At 53.4% G+C, this 22,356-nt stretch overlaps 1 long non-coding RNA gene across 1 annotated transcript; it reads left to right on the forward strand.

Annotated features, from left to right (window-relative positions):
- Positions 1–6,672: 6,672 nt before the first annotated feature.
- On the forward strand, positions 6,673–20,849 carry LOC123807614. The gene is made up of 3 exons (XR_006783673.1): positions 6,673–7,195; positions 19,832–19,920; positions 20,141–20,849. It is a non-coding gene; the product is annotated as an uncharacterized LOC123807614 (long non-coding RNA).
- Positions 20,850–22,356: the final 1,507 nt, after the last annotated feature.

Genomic DNA, 22,356 nt, shown 5'->3' on the forward strand with positions numbered 1-22,356 from the left:
TTTTCTCCCTCCTTTGAGAAGGCTGGCTAATATCCCACTGTCTGCCGCCTTTTGCTAATCTGTTCGCCTGTTGACGGACTCTTGGATTCCCTCCACCTTCGGGCCGCCAGTCTCTTCTGAATGTCAATGTTGCTCTGCGACCGGCAGCATCCTCCCGGGCCCTGCCTCCCTCCCTACACGAGACACTCCTCCGTCCCAGGGGACTTCTCACCCTGAAACAGACAACACGAAACAGCCCTTCTCTTGGAAGGCTGTTCAAGCGCTTCCTTTGCCCACCCACAGGTTCCGGTGCATCTTTCAAGATTCGCCGGGGGCCCTGCTTTCCCCAAAGTCTCCACTCAGCCGTCCTCTGGTCGAGGGGATCTTTTGTCTCTGGAATCCTTAGCGGTTCCTGTCAGCAACAGTCTTTCTGGCAATAAATCATGCAGTGTTTGCTGACATCTCTTCTCCTGTCTAGAACTATAATGGAGGCATTTCGTTGAAATTTTCTCATTGACCTCTTCCTCCTCTAACGAGATGATGAACTGTACCAGAGCCTGGGTGTGTCTCGAGTATTTTTGTCCCCACCCACGCCCGCCCCACCCGTGGGTTCACACCATGATCTTATGCAGAGGTGTTTGATACACATGGTTTATATTCCCATGTGAAAGTTATAAACCTGATTGCACTTGAATTCAGTGAAGTAGCTGATCGGGACCCAACTTCCTAAATTATTTTTTCCTGTGTCAATTTCCTCATGAATGTCTTGGGGAAAAAAAAGTTCAAATAGAACATAAGGAAAAGAAATCTTTCTGTGAGCATCCGGGATCATGGGCACATACACCTTTGAAAAAGAAGGGAGACTGCTATTTAAATGTCTTATTTTTAACTCCTGTGTTTCTGTGAAAGCATTCTTGTACACGGTTTTGAATGAGGCATTTGGCAATCAGACACACTCTAGGCAGGACACCCCGAGAAAAGACGTTTCCATTTAAACCCATCTGATTAGAGGAGGTCTTGACCTTTCGAGCCTTCTTAAATCGCTACAGAATGCTCATTGTTGCAGGGGTTCTCTGGTTTAATGTTTGTTAATGACCGTTGTTCAGTCTTTGCTCTTGGTAAAGATGCCGTTCGGCCCAGGTTTGACATGCACGTGGTTAGGGAGTTGCTTTCTTTGCACAGCAGTGCGCAGCATGGTTTGTGTTTGTCCTGCCTTCCCCCTGGTTCCCCCAGAAGCAGGCACCAGTCCTCTATGTGGCTGTAGCAGACTCCGCTCAGTGGCTCAAACAAATAGTAGTATCTTTTTCTCACATAGTAAGTCCAGAGGTAAGCATTTGCTGGCATTGGTTTGGCTGCTCAGTGATGTCAGCAATGATGCAGGCTTTACCTTTGTTTTCACTTGGCTGTCTTTAGCACTGTGTCTTCGGGTTTGTTCTATCAAGCTCCAAGTATCCTCATGAAATCCCAAAAGAAGGAGATGGGAGGTGGGGTGGACATGAGGCTTTTTCCCTCTTGCCTGTCCCTTTACCAGGAAGCTTCCAGCAAATATTCGTTTATGTCTCGTTGGCCACATGTGGGTCATATGAGCACACTTAGCTGCAAGAGAGTCTGTCAGGGTGCGTGGCATTCCCGGTTCTAGAGTGGAGGCTGCACGGGAGGACCCCTTCTCCCATGGTAACACCTGTTATTACCACGGAGTTGGTGACACCTGTTAGCATGCACTGCATGACATTTGGGTCGACGATGGACCGCACGTACGACAGTGGTTTACCACACAGCCTAGATGTGGCTGTACCATCCAGGTTCATGGAAGCCAGCCAGGGGCGTCAAACTCATTTTCACTGGGGGTCACAGCAGCCTCACAGTTGCCTTCAAGGTGCCAAAGTAATTTTAGGACTGTATAAAAGTAACTGCTCCTTAACTGTTAAGGAGTAGAAATAACATTCGGCCCTTTGAAGGCAACTGCAAGGCTACTGTGGCCCCCGGTGAAAATGAGTGTGACACCCCTGATGTAAGTGATAGTCACTCAACGACGAAATTGCCTAATGATACATTTCTGAGAACGGATCCCCATCAAGTAACACATAACTGTAATGATATTACCCATAAGTACACATGTTGTGTGGGAAAATTGCTTAACAGCTTAATTATGAAATTTCTACTCAGCTGCTTTTCGCATACTAGGTGTGAAAGCATTTGTTGAGTTGGAACGTGATATTTGCATTGACTTTCAAAGTCTCATGTAGAAAGTCTTAGTTTCTTGGGCAGAGCTATGAAAAAGAAACACACGTACCATGTGAAGGTAGATTACATCGTGGCCTTTGGCCCCTAAATGCTTTGTGTGTTTCCCAAGAACAGAGGTGTTTTCATTCATAAAACTACAGTATATTTGTTCACTTCCATAAAATTAACAATACCACTTAACGTTTCATTGCTGTCAGTTGACCCAATATACACATATGTGTTTTTGTAGCATTTTCAGCACAGACTCCAGTCTAGGGTCTGCTGTTCCATTTGGCTGTCGTGCCCCTTTAATCTGGAATGTTCCACAGTGGTGCCCCTGCTTGAGAGAGCCCCTTTCTCCTGCTGCCCTATGCCAAGATTCCTTAGAAGCAGCAGTTGTCAAACTTTTTGGGGTCAAGATTTCTTTACACTCTTAAAAATTATTGTGGACCCCCAAAGCAGTTTTGTTTATGTGAGTTACCACTGTTGATATTTATCACATTAGAAATTTAAGCATAAATCTAAAACAAATTTTAGTTCATTTAAAACAGTGATTTCAACCTGTGCCACAAGAATTTTTAAAAAGCCGATGCCTGACTAGTCATCGGGTCCCCTAGTCAGGGGCACTGACCTCTTTTCCCTGAGATTGTCAAGTGAAAACATGACAACAGGCAACACAATAACAGCCGTCTGGTGTGAATGCCCTGCTTTGAGCCATAAATACGTAGGCCATATAATAGAGTTGCATCTCATTGGTCACGTCGCATAACGTGATTACATCTCATTGGTTAATTCTTGACACCAGAAATGCTTATATACTTATAGTCACCTGAGTTTTTATTTATTGATTGATCGATTTTATTTATTTATTTTTAAAGAGAGGGGAAGGGAGAGAGAGAGAAAGGGAAAAAAACATTGATGTGAGAGAGAAACATTGATCGGCTGTCTCCCATTCATGCCCCAAATGAGGACCAAGCCCACAGCCCAGGCATGTGCCCTGCCCGGGAATGGAACCAGCGACCTTTCTTTTTGTGAGGCTGGGCCCAACCCACTGAGCCTCACTGGGGACAGAGGCACCTGGTTTTTTAAGTCCCTTTGGAGCAAAAAAGGTAGCTAATTACTATATTATTACGTTTTTTTTAAAAAATCAATATACCTATTCTTTTTTGTCAGATCAGCAAAAATATAATTTTTAGTGTGCTATGGAATTTTAGTAATTTATGTGTGCCATGAGATGAAGAAGGTTGAGAATTGCTGATTTAAAAGAATAACTCCTTTATGTGCTAACGTAAATAACATATCTTTATGAAAAAGAGCTATTTTCCAGAACAGCAGAAAATATTTAGAGAAAAGAGGTAGCGTTGTCTTAGGTTTTTGCAACTCCTTTCAATGTCTGGCTTCACAGGAAACCATTAGATGCTCATTTCTGTGAGTGCTTTCTGTCTGTTGTGAGATGTTATTCTGGTTGAAGAGTATGAGGAACACCCAGCTATCCACAGATACGTTGTTAGAAAAAAAGGGGAGTGTTTTAATAGCCTTTTCGGAAAATTGTAAATATTTTCCTTTGATCCCACACCACAACTTGATGAGTGGTAGTTCCTTAAAGACCTGTTGCCGTGTGAAATCTGAAACCCCGTTAATGAATATTTCCTGTGATCTTACATTAAGATCCACGGGTCTGTCTAGTCCTTTGAATTGACGTTTTACTCATGCATGAGATCATATCATTTGGAAAATAATCCTTCACTGAGTTATGTGGTTCTTCCAAATGTTGACACATTTCATTATACAGTACCCCCCAAAATTACTTTTGAAAATAGCATAGCTGATCTTATTAGTAAAAAAAAAAAATCTTATAAGTTTTGGGAGGCTGTGGAGCTCACAGTGCCAGATAACAAGGTTTCGCAAACTCTGAATTCATTTTGAACGCTTGAGCGGCATCATTTCATTATCCCTGAAGTGATAGGCTTCCCTCGTTCGTTTTCGAGACAAAGTTTGTCACCTACCCCAATCTGCGAGCCCGCAGCGTGTCAGCCCTCCTGTCTAAACACGGTATTTGGTGAACCCGGAGCCAGTAGGGCTCCCAGCCCCAACCACCGGCACCACGTGTCCTGAAGCCCAGGTTCCGGCTTCCGGTCTCCTCCGCGAGGGTTGGAAAGGCCCCAGGTGGAGACCCAGCCCGGGTCCTGCGCCGTTCAGGCTGCGCCGAGGTCCATCTTCCGTGGGAGTGGCCTTTTCTCTTCCTCCCTGAGTGTGGGGTGGTGACGAGCACTCGCACGTGTTGGTGCCACCGCCTCCATTGGTGCACCAGCCCGTACCCACCACCGCCTTTGTCACCTCAGTGCAGATGCCAGCACAGCGACAGGGGCCAATGACACCACCCGCGGTGCACAGAAGCTCGCTTTGACAGCACAGGCCCCCTGGACCAGTGCGCAGCGCTGTGCTGGGGAACCGCCGCTTAGAGCAGCGATTGTCAGCCTCTCCCATCTCACGGCGCCCACAAACTCACTCCTGAAGTCCCGCGGCGCCCCCAAAATATGTTTTCTGCCTATCGGGCAAAAAAAAATAGGTGTAATTTTGATTCACTCACACCAGACGGCTATTGTTGTGTTGGCTGTTGTTACTGTTTTTCACTTGACAGTCTAAGGGAAAAGAGGTCAGTGCCCCTGACTAAGTAGTCGGGCATTGCTTGTTTTAAAAATGTTTGTTGCTCCCTGCTTGAAACCACTGCTCAGATGTCAGCGTGACACCGGGCGGGGGTGGGGGGGGGCAGACACTTTGAACCAGTGTGGAATCCCTTCCTATTGGTGCATTTCTTGGTCCGGGTGACCTTGTCCGAGATATTTTTTTTTATTTTTTTTTTTAGATTTTTATTTATTTTATTTTATCTTTTTAGAGAGGGAAGGGGGGGAGAGAGAGAGAGAGAGAGAGAGAGAGAGAGAGAGAGAGACATCAATGTGCAGTTGCTGGGGGCCGTGGCCTGCAACCCAGGCATGTGCCCTGATTGGGAATTGAACCTGCGACACTTTGGTTCGCAGCCCGCTCTCAGTCCACTGAGCTACGCCAGCCAGGGCAAGTTTTCTTTCTTATTCCAGATGAGGTTGGCCGGCCGTCCTCGGGCTAGAGTCAGAGGGTTTAATTACCCGTGCAGCCCTGGAAGAGGCAAGGAGCAGCAGAGGCGCTGACGCTGGAACAGCGCGTGTCGGCGCTGGTGAGCGCGGCCGGGCCCAGTGAGGACCACTGCGGCAGAGGTCACGGACTCCGCCTGGCGGCCCCGGGAGCTGGGCCGCCCTCCAAACGGCCGCCCCGCCCGGTCAGCTGCGTCGCAGACGCTGCCCGCCTTCTGGAAAGGGGCCAGGGAGGCGCGCGAGCCAGCAGCCAGCACGGGCTCCTTTTGTTTAAGACCCAACAAGATAAAAACAGGTTCTCTAATGCGCCACCTCCTGCGAGCCCTCTCTAGGAATATCAGACTTAATTATTTAAATTTAATTTGTTAGCCATGTGGTGGTGAATTTTTTAAAAACCTAATGATTTATGAACATTTTTATAATAAGCAACATTTAATATCTATTAATGAGGGTCCAAATGGATCGACTATTTAATTTCTTAATAACATGAATCAGGAAAGTATTACTTAAAAGAAACTCCATACTGTGAGCCCGTTCTCCTTACACTTCACGACCCTCAGTCTGCTCTCAGAGGAGCCAGGATGGAGCGGAGAATGGAGCTGATCGGCTCTAACGCCAGCAGCCCTGACCCTGGAGAGAAGCAGGGCACCAGGGAAGGGGTTTCCACTTAGCCCACAAATGTCACAGGCCAAGGACGGACAAATAAGTCGGCTGTGTCCCCTTCTCTCTCCTTGCCAGTCAGAGCCCAGGGCTGCTGATGAAGCAGACCGGCTGCCCAGGACGCGCCGGAGACGCAGGCTTCAAGAAAAGGGCCTGACGAATGCAGGTAGAAGTAAACCCGGCCCTTGCCCGCCTGCTGTGAACGTCAGTCCTCACTGGCAGCTATTTTTTTAAAATTTTATTTATTTATTGAGAGGGAGATAGAGAGAGAGAGAGAGAGAGAAACATCAATGTGCGGTTGCTGGGGGGTCATGGCCTGCAACCCAGGCATGTACCCTGGCTGGGAATCAAACCTGGGACACTTTGGTTCCCAGCCCGCACTCAATCCACTGAGCTACGCCAGCCAGGTAATTTCTTTAAAAGGGGAGGTGGCCTAGAGTCGGGTTCAGCAATGAAGTTCAGCTGGTGAAAATACTCAGGGAAAAGAGGGACGGAGCAGCGTTATGACACAGGCCTCTCCCTGTCCCCCAGATGGGGGCTCCGTCCCAAACAGCAGCGGCGCCCTCCCTAAAAGCCGCACCGGGTGATCTCGCCCAGGCGCAGGTGTGCGGCCAGGAGGAGCCGGCTGCTTCGGCCGCAAAGCCCTCTGGGTAAACGCAGTCTCGCGGGTTGTAGGCGGGGTCAGTGGAGCCGGAGCTCCAGGCCTAGGGTGCGCGGTCTCAGGCCCTCCACCCGCCAGGGAGGGGCAACCTGCCACCTCGGATACCCCGCGTAATTGAGGCAAGGACTAGCTGTTTTGGCCCTGCTGGCGGGGCCGTGCACTCGGTGCTTTGGCCCAGTCTGGAGTCCGCGGAGCCTGGGGCGCCGGCAGCCACGGGGCCTGCTGTCTGGTGCTTGGGCGGCTTGTTTCGTGCCATCACTCGGCTGGACTGCGATGATGTTTCAATCTAGGCTCCCGCCCAGGCAGGGCTGTTACAAGCCTCATTGTCTGGGAGTGGGCGTCCTGCCTGCTCCCTCTCTCCTCCCGCCTGTCCTCTCTTGGACACGACCGTGACACGGCTCACCCGCCAAGTGAGTTGTCAGCGTCCCTGGGCTGCAGCTGGCAGGCGTCCACGCCCCGGAGCGGCAGCCGGTTTGCGGGGGAAGATCCGAGGCGCTCGGAAGGCAAGTCTGGCGTGTCCGCGCGCGGAGTCCCGGCCGTCTGGGTGAGTGTGTGTTGGCCCCTGGTGCTGGAGGACTGGAGCTTTACGGTCATCCGGCCTCGTGCTCTCGCTCTGTAGATGAGGAGCCTGCAGGGAAAGGCGGACTTAGCCAGGCTTTAGAGGTAGACCCGGTGAGGACACAGGCTTCCCAAGCCCGAGGCCCGGACCCTGGGCTCAGTCCCGTGGGCGGAGGGCAAGTCATGAAGCCGGGGCTGGAGCCAGGCGGGTACTCTGCGGCGTGACCCTCTGCTCCCGGGGCGCTGGCCCTGCAGGGCCTGTTTCGTCTCCATTCCCTCCTCGGTCAAGGCTGCTGTGCCTGCTGTTCTCTTTCCTGGACTGGACTCTGCGTCCCCGCCTTCCCCCCCGCCCCCCCATCTCTGCTCCCAGCTCAAGTTTTAGGCCTACCCCATGACCCCACCCCCGGAATTCTGTGGTATCCTGCCTTACCTCGACCCCACCCCCAGATTCCGTTGTATCACTTTATCTCTTTCCATTTGTTGTTATCTTGTCTGTTTGCTCTTTTTGTTTTCTGCTTGTCTCCACCCAAGACAGCAGGGGCTGGGTCCCTCCTACGCCCTGTGGACTCCCTGGTGCCTAGAACAGGGCTGGCCTGGGAGTGGTTCTGGATCATTAGGGATTAAGTTACTAATTGAGTGAGGACAGGAACGTGATCTGTGGAAGCCTTGGTGGGAAAAGTTCTCTGATTTAGTCAGACTCCCTTTCCCATTTTAGGGGCTTAGCGGAAATGTTGCACGTCGCCAGGCGGGGTGAGATTCGACTCCTCGTTCCTACGCAGGGCATTCGTCATTCCAGTCTCTGTGGCAGCTTGGTGTTGGCTGGCAGGGGCCCAATGGTGCAGCTCCCAGACACCAGCAGACAGTGGAGTCTCTGTGCATGATGTCCCCCAGGTTGTGCCACACAGCGGTTCCATAGGCTCCGTCCTAGAGTACAGCCGATGGTGGGCAGGCCAGCTGTGGCAGAGGCAGAGTGTAACGTGCGGACCCTGGATTCAGACCCTCCCCCGGCATGGGACAGGGGTTTGGGGCGCAGGCCAGCTGCAGCTTTGGAGGCAGGGCCAGCCCCAGGTTCAGAATCACGCGGTGCGTGTGGACACACAATCTCACAGAGGGGGTGGAAGGGCGGCGGAGCCGCTGGGTTTCAAAGAGACAGCACAGCAGGGGACCTGCTTGGGGTGAGGGTGACCGGAGGCCCCGGGGAGCCAGGGAGGCGCCTCAGGAGCAGGAGATCTACGTGGGCAGCGGGGGAGGGGGAGGTCTGTTAGCCGGTGACTGGGGGCCCCAGCTCCCAGGGCAGGACCAGGAGAGGGGCCCTGCCAGAGTGAGGGGCTGGACCATCAGGCAGGTGGCTTGATTCCCAGAACTGGGCACAGGCAGGCTCGGACCCCGGTCTCCAGGACCTGTCAGGGGCCCAGAGCTCTTCTGTCCCCCCTTTAAGGGACGGTCCTTAAAGAGCAGGGGGAGAGACCTGTCGGTGTGTCTTGTGGCCTCTGCTCAGGGGAAGGACTCCGGGAGGGCTGGGCTGGGGACCTAGTCCCAGGGAGGCCTGGGGAGAGCTTATCACGACTGAGAACTATATGAAGAAAAAACACCCTGATCATCTAGTACATCAAATACAACCATTTTCACTTAACGAACATTGATTTGCATTATGTCCTTTGGAATGGAGTGTCAGGAGAATGCACACCCCTCCTGTTTTTTGCCATGAACAATTTTCCCCGCAATGACACAGAAGAAAGGACGTGCACGCCACTTGCTGCTCTGGTCTCCTGGTGTGCGGCCCCTCGTGCAGATGCCGCACCAGGAAAACTGGAGTCCCCTCTGTCCTGCGAACACCCCTCCCTCCCTTCGCATTCCAGCAAGGACACGTAAGGCCAAACAGATCGGAGAAGCTCGTGAAGATGGGTCCAAGGTGTGATTTTAAATACGGCTGGTGCCAGGAGTCGGAGGGGAGTGGGGAAGGATGGGCAGAGAACAGGGGGTTTTAGGGCGGTGAAACTGTTCTGTATGACATTCACCCAAACCCGTAGAATGTGCACCACCGAGCATGAGAACTGCAGGCTTTACTTCGCAGTAATGCTTCCACTCCAGACTGTCAGTGGTCGCGAAGGTGCCACAGTGGGACACGACGTTAATAATAAGAGAATGTGTGTGTGTGTGTGTGTGTGTGTGTGTGTGTGTGTGTGAAGGAGACAGAATTGAGGGAATAATAGGGAACTTTCTGTGCTTTCAATTTTGCTGAAATCTAAAAAAGTACTTAAAAAAAGTCTAGTCTAGTAAAGTTTTTGAAACACCTGAGAAGAGAGAGAGCCGTGGCTGGTGCCACCGTGAGAAGCCACTGGGAAAAGCAGGGAGGGCTCGGAGGGGAAGAGCGCCCCCACGTGGTTTCCTGTGCTACTTTCCACCGTCAGAGATGGCACACTGCTGGGAGGGCCCAGCCTGGGTGAGGAACCCTGCACGGTTTTGCTCGATGGCAGCGGTAGTGAACTGTGAGTGTCCCTGGGGGGACAGGTGCACAGAGAGCTGGGCTAAGGAACTAAAATCACCAACGGGAAGAGCAGAGTCACCTCCACGCCCAGTGACCTTGGGTCTGCCGGAATCTGTTGACTCCTGGGTGTGAACCGGAGAGCTATCAGACTAGCCTCGATTTCCAGGAGATTTCAAGGAGGATCGTAGAATTGAAAGAACTGGGAGAGGAGAAGCTTCAGAGTGAAACCAGCTAAGGGAGGAGCGTCGTTTTAAGGTGGAGGAGGTCATGGAGAAAAGACAATTATGCTGGAAGGCCTGAAACCGGCCAAAATAGAGACATTTCAAGGGATAGGAGCCTTGGGAAGAATGGAGCCGGGAAGAGAGCTAATCGGGATTTAGGGAACTCGGAGCCAAGGGCAGGAAATGTAGGGGAAAATTGGGATGCTCAGTCCTTTCTGGGAGAGTCCCCCCGGGCTCATGGGGCAGATGGGCGCATCCGAGTGCTGCTCTGATGCCCGACAGGTCTCCTTGGTAAGACAGACGCCCACACTCACATGCATTCATTCATCACAACGGCCAAGACGTGGAAGCCACCCAAGTGTCCACCTGCAGATGGAAGGATCAACCACATGTGGTCTCTGCAGACAATGGAATATTATTCAGCCATCAACAGGAAGAAATCCTGACACGTGCTGCAACAGGGGTGAACCTTGAAAACGTTATGCTAAGAGACACAGGCCAGTCACAAGGGGACAAATGCCATGTGGTGGCACTTGTGTGAGGTAGCTAGAGCATGTCAAATGCACAGAGACAGGAAGCAGACTGGTGGTCCCCTGGGGCTCAGGACTGGCGTGGTGGAATGGGGCGCTGTTCAGTGGGTCTAGTTTTAGAGCTTGATTGTACACCAGAGAGAATCCACTTAACACAACTGAACCGTACACTTGGTTAAGGTGGTGCGCTTGTGCTGTGTGTTCTCCCCTCAGTAAAAAAGAAAGACAAAGAACAAAAGGGCCTCCTCTGTCCCTAAGTGGCCACCAGGGGCCACATAGAGGGTGACTTTCTCATCAGGGTGGGTGAGGTTGTAAACTGCCCCATCTGACTTACCTCCCTGTCCCCTGCCCCCCAGTCCTCCTCTTTCTCTGCCATCACTCTGGCCCCCACTGGAGACTTCAAAGAGGCACATAGACAGAGTCCTGCTTCGTGGCTCCGACCCTCCCCACATCACTTCTCTGCCTGATGTCTCGGACTATCTCGGGAGCCCCTTTCCTGTTTCATCGGCTCCTTCGGACCCTGCAGTTCAGACGCTGCTGTGACCGCCCCCTCCCCGGGGGCCTCCCTCCCAGGGCTTGGCCAGCTGTCGTGCTCTGGTGGCAGAAGTAAGTATGATTGCAAAGTGGCTGTGCGAGGACCCCGGGCCACGCTGGCCCCTGTGTGCCAGAGAATTCCAGGCGGAGCGGCATTTCTATTATCACCTCGTAATTGGGGTTTTGCAGGCTGGGGATTACGGCTAATGGAAAGCAAATGGGCTCCGAATCAAGGAGTAAGCACTTGCACAGCCGGCACCACGCAGCAAAGAGAAGAGGCTATTACGCCACTTTATGGGCCTAGAGATCATCCTTTGCAGAAAGACTTGCAAAAAACCTTCTCAGCCCCTGGACACGATGCCCTACGAGGCCGCCGAGACGCCCTGCCCGGAGCACAAAGTGGCCGCCCCGGTAGGAAGCCTCCTCTGCAGCTCTCAGATCCACAGCATTTCCACACGCTCCTCCGACTTCCTCAGCCTTGTCACCAGCCGCGGCCCAGAGAGCAGGCGGTGACAGGCCTGGGGTGGGGCTGCTGTGGGCGAGGAGCCCGGAACGGTGGCTCTTGACTCAAGGAGAGAGAAGTGGCTGTAAGAGTGACGTTTCCCGGGGTTTGCTGACCCCCGGGCTCCGGGCTCCTCTCGCCCTTTCTCCTCCGTGGGGCAGGTCACCGTCATACATTTGCATGAGGGGCCTTTTCTCCGCAGATCATGCCACCCCTTCCCGGTTGCTAAAAGGCAATTTAATATGCAGGAGCTCTGTTAGAACAGCATTAGGTTATGACATGAGAAAGTGCCGGGGGGGGGGGGGCGGGGGAAGAAAAGAAAAAAGCCAAGTCCAATCCCTGCCCTTCAGTTGTCCTGAGAGCGTGCTGGCACCGGCCAAGGACAGAGCGGGCGTGCCGCGGCTCTGGGGTGCAAGCCGGCAGCGGGGACACAGAGGCCCCATCAGCTGTTTGCACAAGTCTGTCTGGGCTCTCGTGAATTCCCAAGTTCATGTGGGTGTGGGGGCTCGGGGGGCTCAGGCGTTCACCCCGAGTGCTGGCCGGTGCTGGGACACTCCCGACAGCCTCTGAGCCCTCAGGAAAGGTGCCTCTCTGCTCACCGGTGACTACCTTGCCGAGCCATTAAATGTCACTGCCGCCCATGCAGACCGAGGAGAGAATCTACATCCAAGCAGTAAAAAAAAACCCCAAAAACAACAAAAAAACCAACAGGTGATGAAATGAAAGTTGTGAAATGACATTTTTTTCCCCCAGCAGGATTGTCATATCACCTACATGGAGGGAAATTGCTTTCTGTAAATCTTGGTCCAACAGAACAAAACACCTATTTCTTTCCGGTTGGGGAGACAGCCATTCTCATAGGCATAATGAAGGCATCGTGGGCTGTGACTTTTACGAAGTCTGGGGGGAACCCATCTGCAATCTCTGCAGATAGGATCTTTCCAGGATGCACTGTTCGTTCAGGGCAGCGAGAGACCCAGGTTAATTTATGAGCGAGGACGGCAGGATGTGACCCCGCGCGCACAGTCGGCGCGGAGCTGCGCCCGTCTGAATTTATGTTCTGGTAATTTAAAAAGATTTATATTAAGCTTTCCTTTTATTTTGAGAGTAGATTAAAATTCTAATGGAACCCATTTGTATGCATTTGTTGAATTGAATGGTATTTATGGCCGTGTTAAAAAAAATGCTGCAAAATTTTGCCGATAATAACGCCAGCGAAGCAAGAATGAGTGTAAAAACAGGGAGGACTCAATGGGAACCCAACTGTATTATGCGCGCGTAATGAGAGCGCGAAGCCAAGCAGAACGGGCCGGGGATTAGGCCCTCGAACGGGATAGTTTCCCTTATTCAGTGTAAGGTTTTTATAGCCCTTTCACGACTTAAAACCAAATTTAAATTGCTAAATAGGCCAGCTTGAGCCTCGCAAATCCTATGGCCATGTCGCCCTTTCCCATCCTTCTTGAACTCCGACCAGAGTCCAGGACACGCGGGCAGGGGAGAAAACCGCAGCAGCGTCTCAGGGAGGAGACGCCGCCCGGAGGGACAGCAGGGGGCGCACTGCGCAGGAGGGGGCTGGGAGCTCAGCGAGCGAGGCACTGGCGAGGGCCATCTCGCAGGCGCGGGAGCGGTGGCCCTGGTGCCTTCTAGGCGAGACCAGGGCGTGTACTGCTTGGATGTGCCCGTGTGCCCCTGACCCGGAGTCATTGCCATGGCCACTTGACCCCTGCCTGGACCAGAGCCATCGCGGTCACCTCCACGGTGAAGGGCCAGCAAGGCTCGAACCGCAAGCCCTGCCGGTGGCCTCGCCGGCCATGCGAGAGGACGGCACCCGAGGAAAGGCAGCCAGAGAAGGCGTGCTGGCACCTTTGCCAAGGGAGAGAAGCAGGCGGCACCCCTGCGCCTCTTAACTTGTTAGAAGGCAGAGAAATCTGGAGTCTTGTCATCATCCCTCTCGGAGCGGAGGGTGAAGTTTCACCAGGAAACAGGATCCCAGAGCGGCACGGGGATGGCATCTGGGAGCCGGGGTGCACCAAGCGTGATGCGCTAAGTGAGGAGACAGCGGGATTCCCCGGGAGCCCTGGCTTGCGTTGCCCACCCCGCTGCGAGCGCCCTGAAATGCCCCCCGGTGCGTTAGAGCAGAGTGGCGCGTGAGCAGGCCCCACAGGTGCGCAGCGGTGCGCCCGTCAGCAGAAGCCGGCGTGGGAAACCAGGGGAAATCCTAAGCAAGTACTGTCTTCTCGAAAATTACACCCGAGTGGAAACACCGGAGGTCCGGCCCAGGTGTTTTCCGGGGCGGATCACACGCCCACACGGCGCACGGCGCAGGCCCCTCCCGCCCGAGTCTCATCGGCCTCAGCACCGGTCCCTTCTGCTCCAGCTCACGGCGCGTCCGTGAGCCCAGAAAACGGGCCCGTCTGCTCCGCGGCGAACCCCTGGCATCAAGCACAGGTCCCCGCACCCAGGAGGTGCTCAAGACACACCAGCTGAGCTAAACAAGTGTGTCCGAGGCCTCACGGGAGCCTCCAGAAGGAGCCGGCGCTGCTGACCCCTGATTCAGCCCTGTAAGAAGGCTTCCGACCTCCAGGACTGTCCCAGAGCGACCCTGTGCTGTTTAAGCCACTAAGTTGGCCCTTTTTTAGGGCAGCAACGCGGGAACTAAAGCATCACAGGTCCGCTTGTGTGTGTGTTCACAACCTGTCTCCCTCCACTGGGGCGTGGACCCCATGAGGCCAGGAACCAAACTCTCTCTCTCCTGTGCTGTCCGTGGTGCCTAGAACAGAGGTGGCATGAGGGGAAGACACAAGTGCCCATTGCAAGAACAAAGCCAGAGGCTGTGGGGTGGGACCCATCATGGGTGCTCACAGTGGCCAGGTGGGCATGGAGTCTTCCCGAGCTCACATGGCGGAGGTGGTGGGGGTTGGAGATGTAGGAGAGATGGGACCCTTTACCCTGCAGGTGAGCAAGGATCGGTGGTGGGTTTTATGTAGAATGGAGGCACAGTCACATTTGCTTATCACTTTTAAAATAATTTTTTCTGGTTTCATGTTGAAAATTGGGAATATATAGGAATGTGGATGAAAAAAAATCAATCTCACTTGGTAGAGATAGTCCCCTGTTAGCATTTGGCAGGCACATGAATATGTGTGTGCGGTTCTCCCTTCAAAATTGGGATTACACTTTATACAGTCCTTAGACACTGGCCTTTCCCCTTGAACGTGAATTTTCCCCTCAGATCAACTGCTCTTCTGAAAACATGGCATTCAGTGACTGCACAGTATTATTGTCGTACAGCCGTAACTAGATTTGCTTAGCCAGTTCCAATAGGACGGTTCTTTCATTCCCCCAATACTTTGTTATTCTAAGTAACAACAGTCGTGCTCGCCATCTAAGAGGCATTCCGTATTTGGTGAATAAATGAATGAGTGATTCAGAGATTGTTCTCATGATAAATCTTTCCACGTATCTGTTTCTTCAGGGAAAAAGTTCTCACAAGCAAAAGTGTTGGATCAAAGGCTGTATTTTTAATGGCTCTCAATACATATGGCCAAATGCCCTTTCAAAAAGGTCACAGAAATTATAACCCCTCCTGCACGATATAGGAGTGCTTAATGTCGCTGCATCAGTGGTGGTATTATAATGTTTAAAGCTCTGATTTGCATTTTAGAAGGTTTCTGTAGAGGCAGTAATGAGGAGTCTTGTGATGAAAAAATATATTATTATTTGCCACCAGAGAGAGAAAGTTGGCAAAATCCTGATGTCTAAATTTGGGGGCACCTTTGCTTGCCCCCCCCTGCCCCCCCCTGTCCCCCCCGTCAACAAACCTGGGGCCCTTCTCTCCTCCCCAGTAAGGGGTTCTTGCAGCTCTGAGCTCGCCACTCCCCTGCCCCCACTCAGCAGGGCCCGTGTGCTCTGGCTTCTGAACCCTGGCGGACCCAGCTTAAAGCAAGGTTTTGTCGAATCGATTTTCTGCTTTTGTGGCGTAAGCAAGCCTTGAGGTGCTCACTGAGATATGACAGATTCTAGGAAGGAAGCGTGGACTGTTTCTGGCAGAAGAGGGGCAGGCAGCTTGGGGGGGGGTTTCAAGTTTGAGGGCAGAGAGAGAAGGAGAGAGACAGGCCTGCTCCTCACGTGCATGGGGTTTTATTTGCGTTGTGGTCTTTTTTCCTGAGAAGACACCTCTTGCCGCCTTTCTGGGGGCAGAATTCCGTCGTGTGATTACGAAGGAAGGGGCGAGCACAAGGCCGGTGGGCTTTTCCGGCAATCTGACAGGTCAGCGTTACTTTACTTTATTTTTCTTCTGTGTTATGGCTGACTAGTGTTCCATTGTGTAAATGCACCATAGTCGTTTTATCCACTCCTCTACTGATGGGCACTGGGGCTGCTTCCCTATCTTGGCGATTGTGAATAACGCTGCAATGAACAGAGGGGTGCTTCTGTTCTTTAGAATTACTGTTTTGGATTCCTTCGGATGTATTCCCAGAAGTGGGATAGCTGGGTTGAAAGGCAGATCCATTTTTAATTTTTTACAGTGTCTCCATACGGCTTCCCACAGTGGCTGCACCAGTCTGCATTCCCACCAACAGTGCACAAGAGTTCCTCTTTCTCCACATCCTCACCAGCACCTGTTTGTCATTTATTGATGATAGCCTTTCTGACAGGTGTGAGGTGATGTCTCATTGTGGGCTTTTTAAAAAAAAAAAGATTTTATTTATTTATTTTTAGAGAGGGAAGGGAGGGAGAAAGAGAGAGAAACATCAATGTGCAGTTGCTGGGGGCCATGGCCTGCAACCCAGGCATGTGCTCTGACTGGGAATCGAACCTGCGATGCTTTGGTTCTCAGTCCGTGCTCAATCCACTGAGCTGCACCAGCCAGGGCTCTCATTGTGGTTTTAATTTGTATAGCTCTGATGATTAGTGATGTTGAGCATCTTTTCATATGTCTATTGGCCATCTGTATGTCCTCTTCAGAGAAGTGTTTATTCAGGTCCTTTGCCCATGTTTTAATTGGGTTGTTTGTATTTTTGGTGTTGAGTTCTTTTGGGTTTTGTTTTCCACTTCCCAGAGGCAGGCGAACATCCCCCAGGTGGGAGTAGCCCTTGCCAGAGGGACGGGCGTGCTCAGGCCTCACAAAAAGGCAGGAGAGAGATGGCCACGTGGCCAGTCGTAGCCAGAGCCACTGGTCAAGGACACAGGTGCGTGGGGAACGCTGGGGTCAGCGGGAAGCTCTGGGGGACACCTGGAGAGTTGTGTGCATGGACCGAGAGTTTCCAGAGCACTGAAGCAGTGGCTTTTGTTGTTTTGTCTTTTTTTTTCTAAGATTTTATTTATTTATTTATTTTTAGAGGGGAGGAAGGGAGGGAGAGAGAGAGAGAGAGAAACATCAATGTGTGTTTGCCTCTCATGTGGCCCCCACTGGGGACGTGGCCTGCAACTCAGGCATGTGCCCTGACTGGGAATTGAACCTGTGATGCTTTGGTTCTCTCAATCCACTGAGCTACGCCAGCCAGGGCTGTTGTTTTGTCTTATAAAGGCTGTCAGCTGTGCGCAGCGGCATCTACTTTAATTTCTGGTTGGCTGGAGCGGCTGCCTTTTGGATGAAGGCTAGACTGAACATTCCCCCACCACCACGTGCGGCAGCCCTAGCCGCGCTCTGCCAGAACTTAGTCATCGGCACGGGAGCCTGGGAGGGAGGCGTCCTTTTAGCCAGAAAGATGCATTTTTCTTCATGTGGCATCTGGGTTGCAGGAGAGCTGGCTGAGGTGGGCCACCTGCCGTGACCTTGTGTGGCTGCTACGACAGGCCTGCCGCAGGCGTGAGCCAGGGTTGGGCAAGAGAGATGGATAGCGGGCTCTCTGGCCTCTCGCTGGCCCTCGGCTAGTCACTGCGATGTGCTCGCAAATGGCCCTTTACTCAGGGCCCCGCAGGGGGCGGGCGGGCCCTGGAATGAGACACTGTGTTCGGTTCCCCGATGTGCCGTTCTCACTGCTGATTCTCAAGGCTGCGACACAGTGTCTCGCAGCACTTCGTGTGGACTCGGTGCTCGATCATTCCTCGAATGAGTTAGCAAATTAAAATAAATGGCGTCGTCGTGTCGCCTGCTGGCCTTGGATGCAGTGTCCCAGAAAATATGGGCCGTGGCTTGGCATGTGCTCTGAGAGCCCCTGGCACACGGAAATGGGAGTTTTCTAATATTTCAGATGAGGGTGATAAATAACAGTGCGATACTGATCTAAAGAGTAATGTGATGGCGGGGCTGGGAAAGGAAGACTTAGGTGTGTTCACGAGGAAAGCTGGGACGGAGACTCAGAAATCAGAGCCCCCTGGGGAGCACACTAGCCTGAGACGGCAGACCCCTCAGCCGGCGGGACACGGAGGATCCCTGCCTCTGTCCCAGTTTGTGCCTTTCCAGGGGCAGAGTGGGCAGGAGCACAGGTGAGTTTGCTAGGCTGGGGGCTCAGACAACAGACGTTACTGTCTCCCAGGCGCCTGCTGCTTGGATGTCTCCTGAGGCTTGGGTGGCAGGAACAGCCTGTCATCTCCTGGCTTCTGGAGACCTGCCGGCCACCATGGTGTCCCTGGGCTCGTGGAAGCCTCACCCTGACTGACCTCTGACTTCACCTGCACGTGGAATTCTCCCTGTGCGTCTGTCCATGTCCAAATTTCCCCCTTTGATAAGGACGCCTGCCAAATTGGATTGGGGCCTCCTTCCTCCCGTACGACCTTATCTCAGCTTAATTCATACACGTAGTGACCCTGTGCCCACATACAGTCACGTTCTGAGGGGCTGGGGTTAGGACACCCACCTATGACTTTGGGGGAGACGCAGTTCAACCCACAGCAGAGCATTTTCAGAGCTTTGAGGGAGGAAGGGTGGGAGAAACATGTGACAGGCCACTGTGTGTGGGGCAGTGAGGGGGAGGAGGGGGGCAGGGAACGAGGCAGAGAGCAAGGGGGCGGCCGTGGGGGTGGGAAGGAGAGCAGAGGCAGCAGCACCAGATCAGTGGTTCATTCGTTCGTTCGTTTGTTCGTTCATTCATTCGTTCGTTCGTTCGTTCGTTCGTTCATTCCTTCCTTCCTGAGCCCCTGCTGTTTGCCAGGCAATATACTAGATAGAATGAGGTGCATTTCCTAAGTGATCTTTTAAAAAATGTTTTTTCATTGACTTTTTTGAGAGAGAGGGAAGCATCGATTTGTTGTTCCGCTCATTCGTGTATTCGTTGGTTGATCCTTGTATGTGTCCTGACTGGGGATCGAACCCACAGCCTTGGTGTGTCGGGACAGTGCTCTAGCCAACCGAGTGGCTCAGCCAGGGCCTCAAGGAGCTTCTAACTGAGCTCATGTATGTAGCTGTTAAAGGGAATTGAAATTAAAGAGAATGAAAAATTCACCTCCCCATTCTCGCTGGCCACCTATCAAGGGTGCCTGGTGTTGGCTGCAGTGCAGACGTGGGACCTTCCCAGCCTCAGGGAAAGCTCCGCTGGACGGGCCAGTCCAGAGGACCGGGCGTGGGAGACCAGGGGCCGGCCAGGCCGGAGGAGGCTGCATCCCTTCCACAACTCCCGTGAGGGAGGACGTGACTGCACGGAAGACGACAGTGGCTGAGAGACAGAGGGGGGGTGTGGGAGGCAGGGCCGCCGCTAGCCCCGAGTGCCTGCGTCAGGAGTGAGCTCGCGGGGCTCAGAGGTCAGGGAGGAGGCCAGGGGAGCTGGACAGCCGGAGGCGGGGAGTAGCAGGCTGAAAGGCTGGGTGAAGGTCACGTGACCTTGGACTTGTTCTCACTCTCTCCCCCAACCCCCTTCTGAGAAGCGTTTGCTTTATCAGTACTATGGGGGATGCTCAGGAAATGTTCCCCAAACCTCCCATTTGGGAGACCCTGGCCAAGAGCAGAACAGGTTTTGGGGCACATCCCTGAGGTTCGGAGACTGCCGTCTGGGGTCCTCCGTCAGGCCGAGGAGGCAGTGACGTCTTTGACCCACGCACCTGCACACGCCTCTACCTTGGCCCGGTTCCGAGGACGGGAACAGAAGTCAACGGACGTAGCGTCGTTAGAGCAGACGGACGTTCGATGAATAATAAGGTGTCTCGGCAGTAACATGGAGAACATGCTTTCAAGGGCTGTCTACAAGCTAGTCCGTGCACGTCCAGGTGGGCGACAGGACGGCAGACACAGCCTCGGGGATCGCTGGGTCTCGGAAGCAGGACGTGACGGGCGGTGCCACGCCGGTATTGACAGAGGGAGCGGCCTGACACGGGGTCACCAGGGAGCACTCCACCGGCCGCGCGGACACGGCGGAGGTCAGGCTCGGTGACAGGACTTCACACTGCGCTCTGCTCTCTGAATTTTAAGAGCAAGAATGTGAACCTGCAGCCAAGCACAAGCAGAAACGAGTGAAGGTTACCGAGGAGCTGAAGTTATTAAACTTGTGAAAGAGAAAGGTAAGTTGCCTGTGCACGAGAAGCTAGGACAAGGCGGCCGGAGGACGGAGAGGTGGGGACGAGCTTCAGTTCCTGCCCCAGGAGGTAGGTGTGTGCCGGCGGGGGGGGTTCTGCAGACGGCCGGTGTGCTCACTGGGACCCGTCTCCCGGGCACGTCGAAGCTGGTGGGCTACCCAAAGCACGGTGGTGGGAAGCACATTTTTTTTTTTTGAGTCCACAGGTCATCAGATGTTCTCTTGAGATGCTCTCCATCTTCACGGCCAGCGCCTGGCACTGGGCCACCCTTGCCTGGCCTGGGCATGGTGCCTCTCCTGACAATGGGGATTGCTGAGCAGGCTGGGCAGGCTGCTGGCCCGACCCCACCCGGACTCCCTCAGCCGCAGCATCAGCTGCAACACTAGCTGATGGCTAATCTGGGAAACGTGGGCCAGCCTGCTCAGCTCTGCTTCTTCCTTCCTCCTCTGTCTGCCGAGCCCCAAACATCGGCCAGCTCTTCCTCTCCTGGGGGCAGGAGACTGATGACTGTGGGGGCCGAAGTAGACTGCTCTTGGGCTCTGACACCTACCCACCTTTACCAACAGTAAGGGTGATGGCGTAGCCCCCATCTGCCACTCTGTAACTGAAAAACAAAACAAAATAGGTTTAGCTGCCTGTTGCCACAAAAGCCAGACTTGGGAGGCAGATGCTGGTGCAAAAGGAAAGGGGGGTTTTCTTCAGGTGCCGCGTGATCTGGGAGAATGGTGGACTCCTGTCTCAAAGCCCCTCTTCTCAGCAAGACCAAGACCAAGGCCAGTGCCCTGAGTTCCTGCTCCCATGTAAAGCACAGTCCTGCCCTGGCTGGCGTAGCTCAGTGGATTGAGCGCGGGCTGCGAACCAAAGTGTCACAGGTTTGATTCCCAGTCAGGGCACATGCCTGGGTTGCAGGCCACGGCCCCCAGCAACCGCAAATGTGATGTTTCTCTCTCTCTCTCTTTCTCCTTCCCTTCCCTCTCTAAAAATAAATAAATAAAATCTTTAAAAAATACTTAAAAAAAATTAAAGCACAGTCCTTGGGAGCCAGCAGGCGGCTGCTAAGCAGTCACAGTCCCCACCCAAGTTTGTTCCTGGCTGCTGTCCACATCAGGGTCCCTCCTGGAGGCTGTGTGTGGGGCCTGCACAGCCACGGGCCACGCGGCTGCTGGGGCCGCAAGAGAGCGTGCCAACTCACCTGCCAGTGCATCACCAGGTGGTCCAGAGAGCCAGAGGCTCCCTTCTGGAGACCATGGGCCATGAGGCTGGCCAGGCCAGGTGACCCGTGGAGAGAAGAGGCCGGTGCACCCCACGAGTCCAGGTCTTGGGCAAGCGAGCCACAGCAAGCCACAAGCCAAAGAGCGTCTTTGTCCCCTGGGATGACATTACCTTGGGTGTGGGATGGACCAGGTGCTCCCAAACTTTCATGCTCTGCCGATGAGTCTGTTGGGAATAAGAAAATTAAGAACTAAATGTGACCTTAGTAAACAAAACCGCATTGTAGCTAAAAGAAACTAACAAGGGAGACAGAGTGCAGGATGTAGTTGAGCAAACATCCTGTGTCATACAGATGTTCTCCCCTGGGTATGCTAGATAAGCAATGCTTTGTTTAGTTTTAAAAATTTGAATTTCACCCTGTTCCCGCGTGCGGGCTCTATAAGCAAATAGCTAACTGCCACATCAGCTTCTGTGAAACGCTTGCTTGCTTGCTCGCGCCAAAACCCCTATATAAGGACTTAGCTGTAAGCGCTCGGCGCGACTCTCGTCTGCAGCCCTTGTGGGTACTGTGTCTCCGGACACTTTGAGAGTTCGCCCCTGCGCAGGTTAAACTTGGCCAATAAAGCAACATCTTTGATACCCTGTAAGTCTCCGGTATTTGTTCTCGCGTTTGCTGGATGCAACAAGCCCACCTTCCAACCAATCCCTTCCTTCCCCAGGCTAGAGGGGCAAATACGCCTGCTTTCCCTTGGTCCCACCCCCCCAATCTGGCAAGCGGGGAGGGCTTCCTTCTCTATCCAGTCACCTTGCCAGGTTCTCACAGGCTCAGTGCAAGACCCTCCCCTTCCACCGTCCCAACCGTGGGAGACCTCCGGTGCTCCGGACTGACCGTCTACCGGTAACAGCCCCGCTGTTTATTCTCCAACAGTTCTGCACTCAGACAAGGAAGAGGAGTGGCATGGAGCGGCCTCTGCCAGAGCCCAGCAGCCCGGGTGCCACTGCATCGCTATGATCTCTCGACTCAGCTCCTCTGGGACCCATTCCTCCTGCTGCGTCTCGCAGGAAATCCCGCCCTGGTTTCCCAGCACCACCGAATAAAACTGAACTCCCCTGGGGCCCCAGGCTCTGGCCTCCGCTCTCTTCTCTGGCCCAGGTCGCCCCACTTGCCCTCGGGGCTCCGGCTGCAGGAGCACCACGCTCCACGGGCCT

This window comes from Phyllostomus hastatus, unplaced genomic scaffold, assembly GCF_019186645.2.
Source record: "Phyllostomus hastatus isolate PE091 unplaced genomic scaffold, TTU_PhHast_1.1 phas_scaffold_46, whole genome shotgun sequence".
NCBI lineage: Eukaryota > Metazoa > Chordata > Mammalia > Chiroptera > Phyllostomidae > Phyllostomus > Phyllostomus hastatus.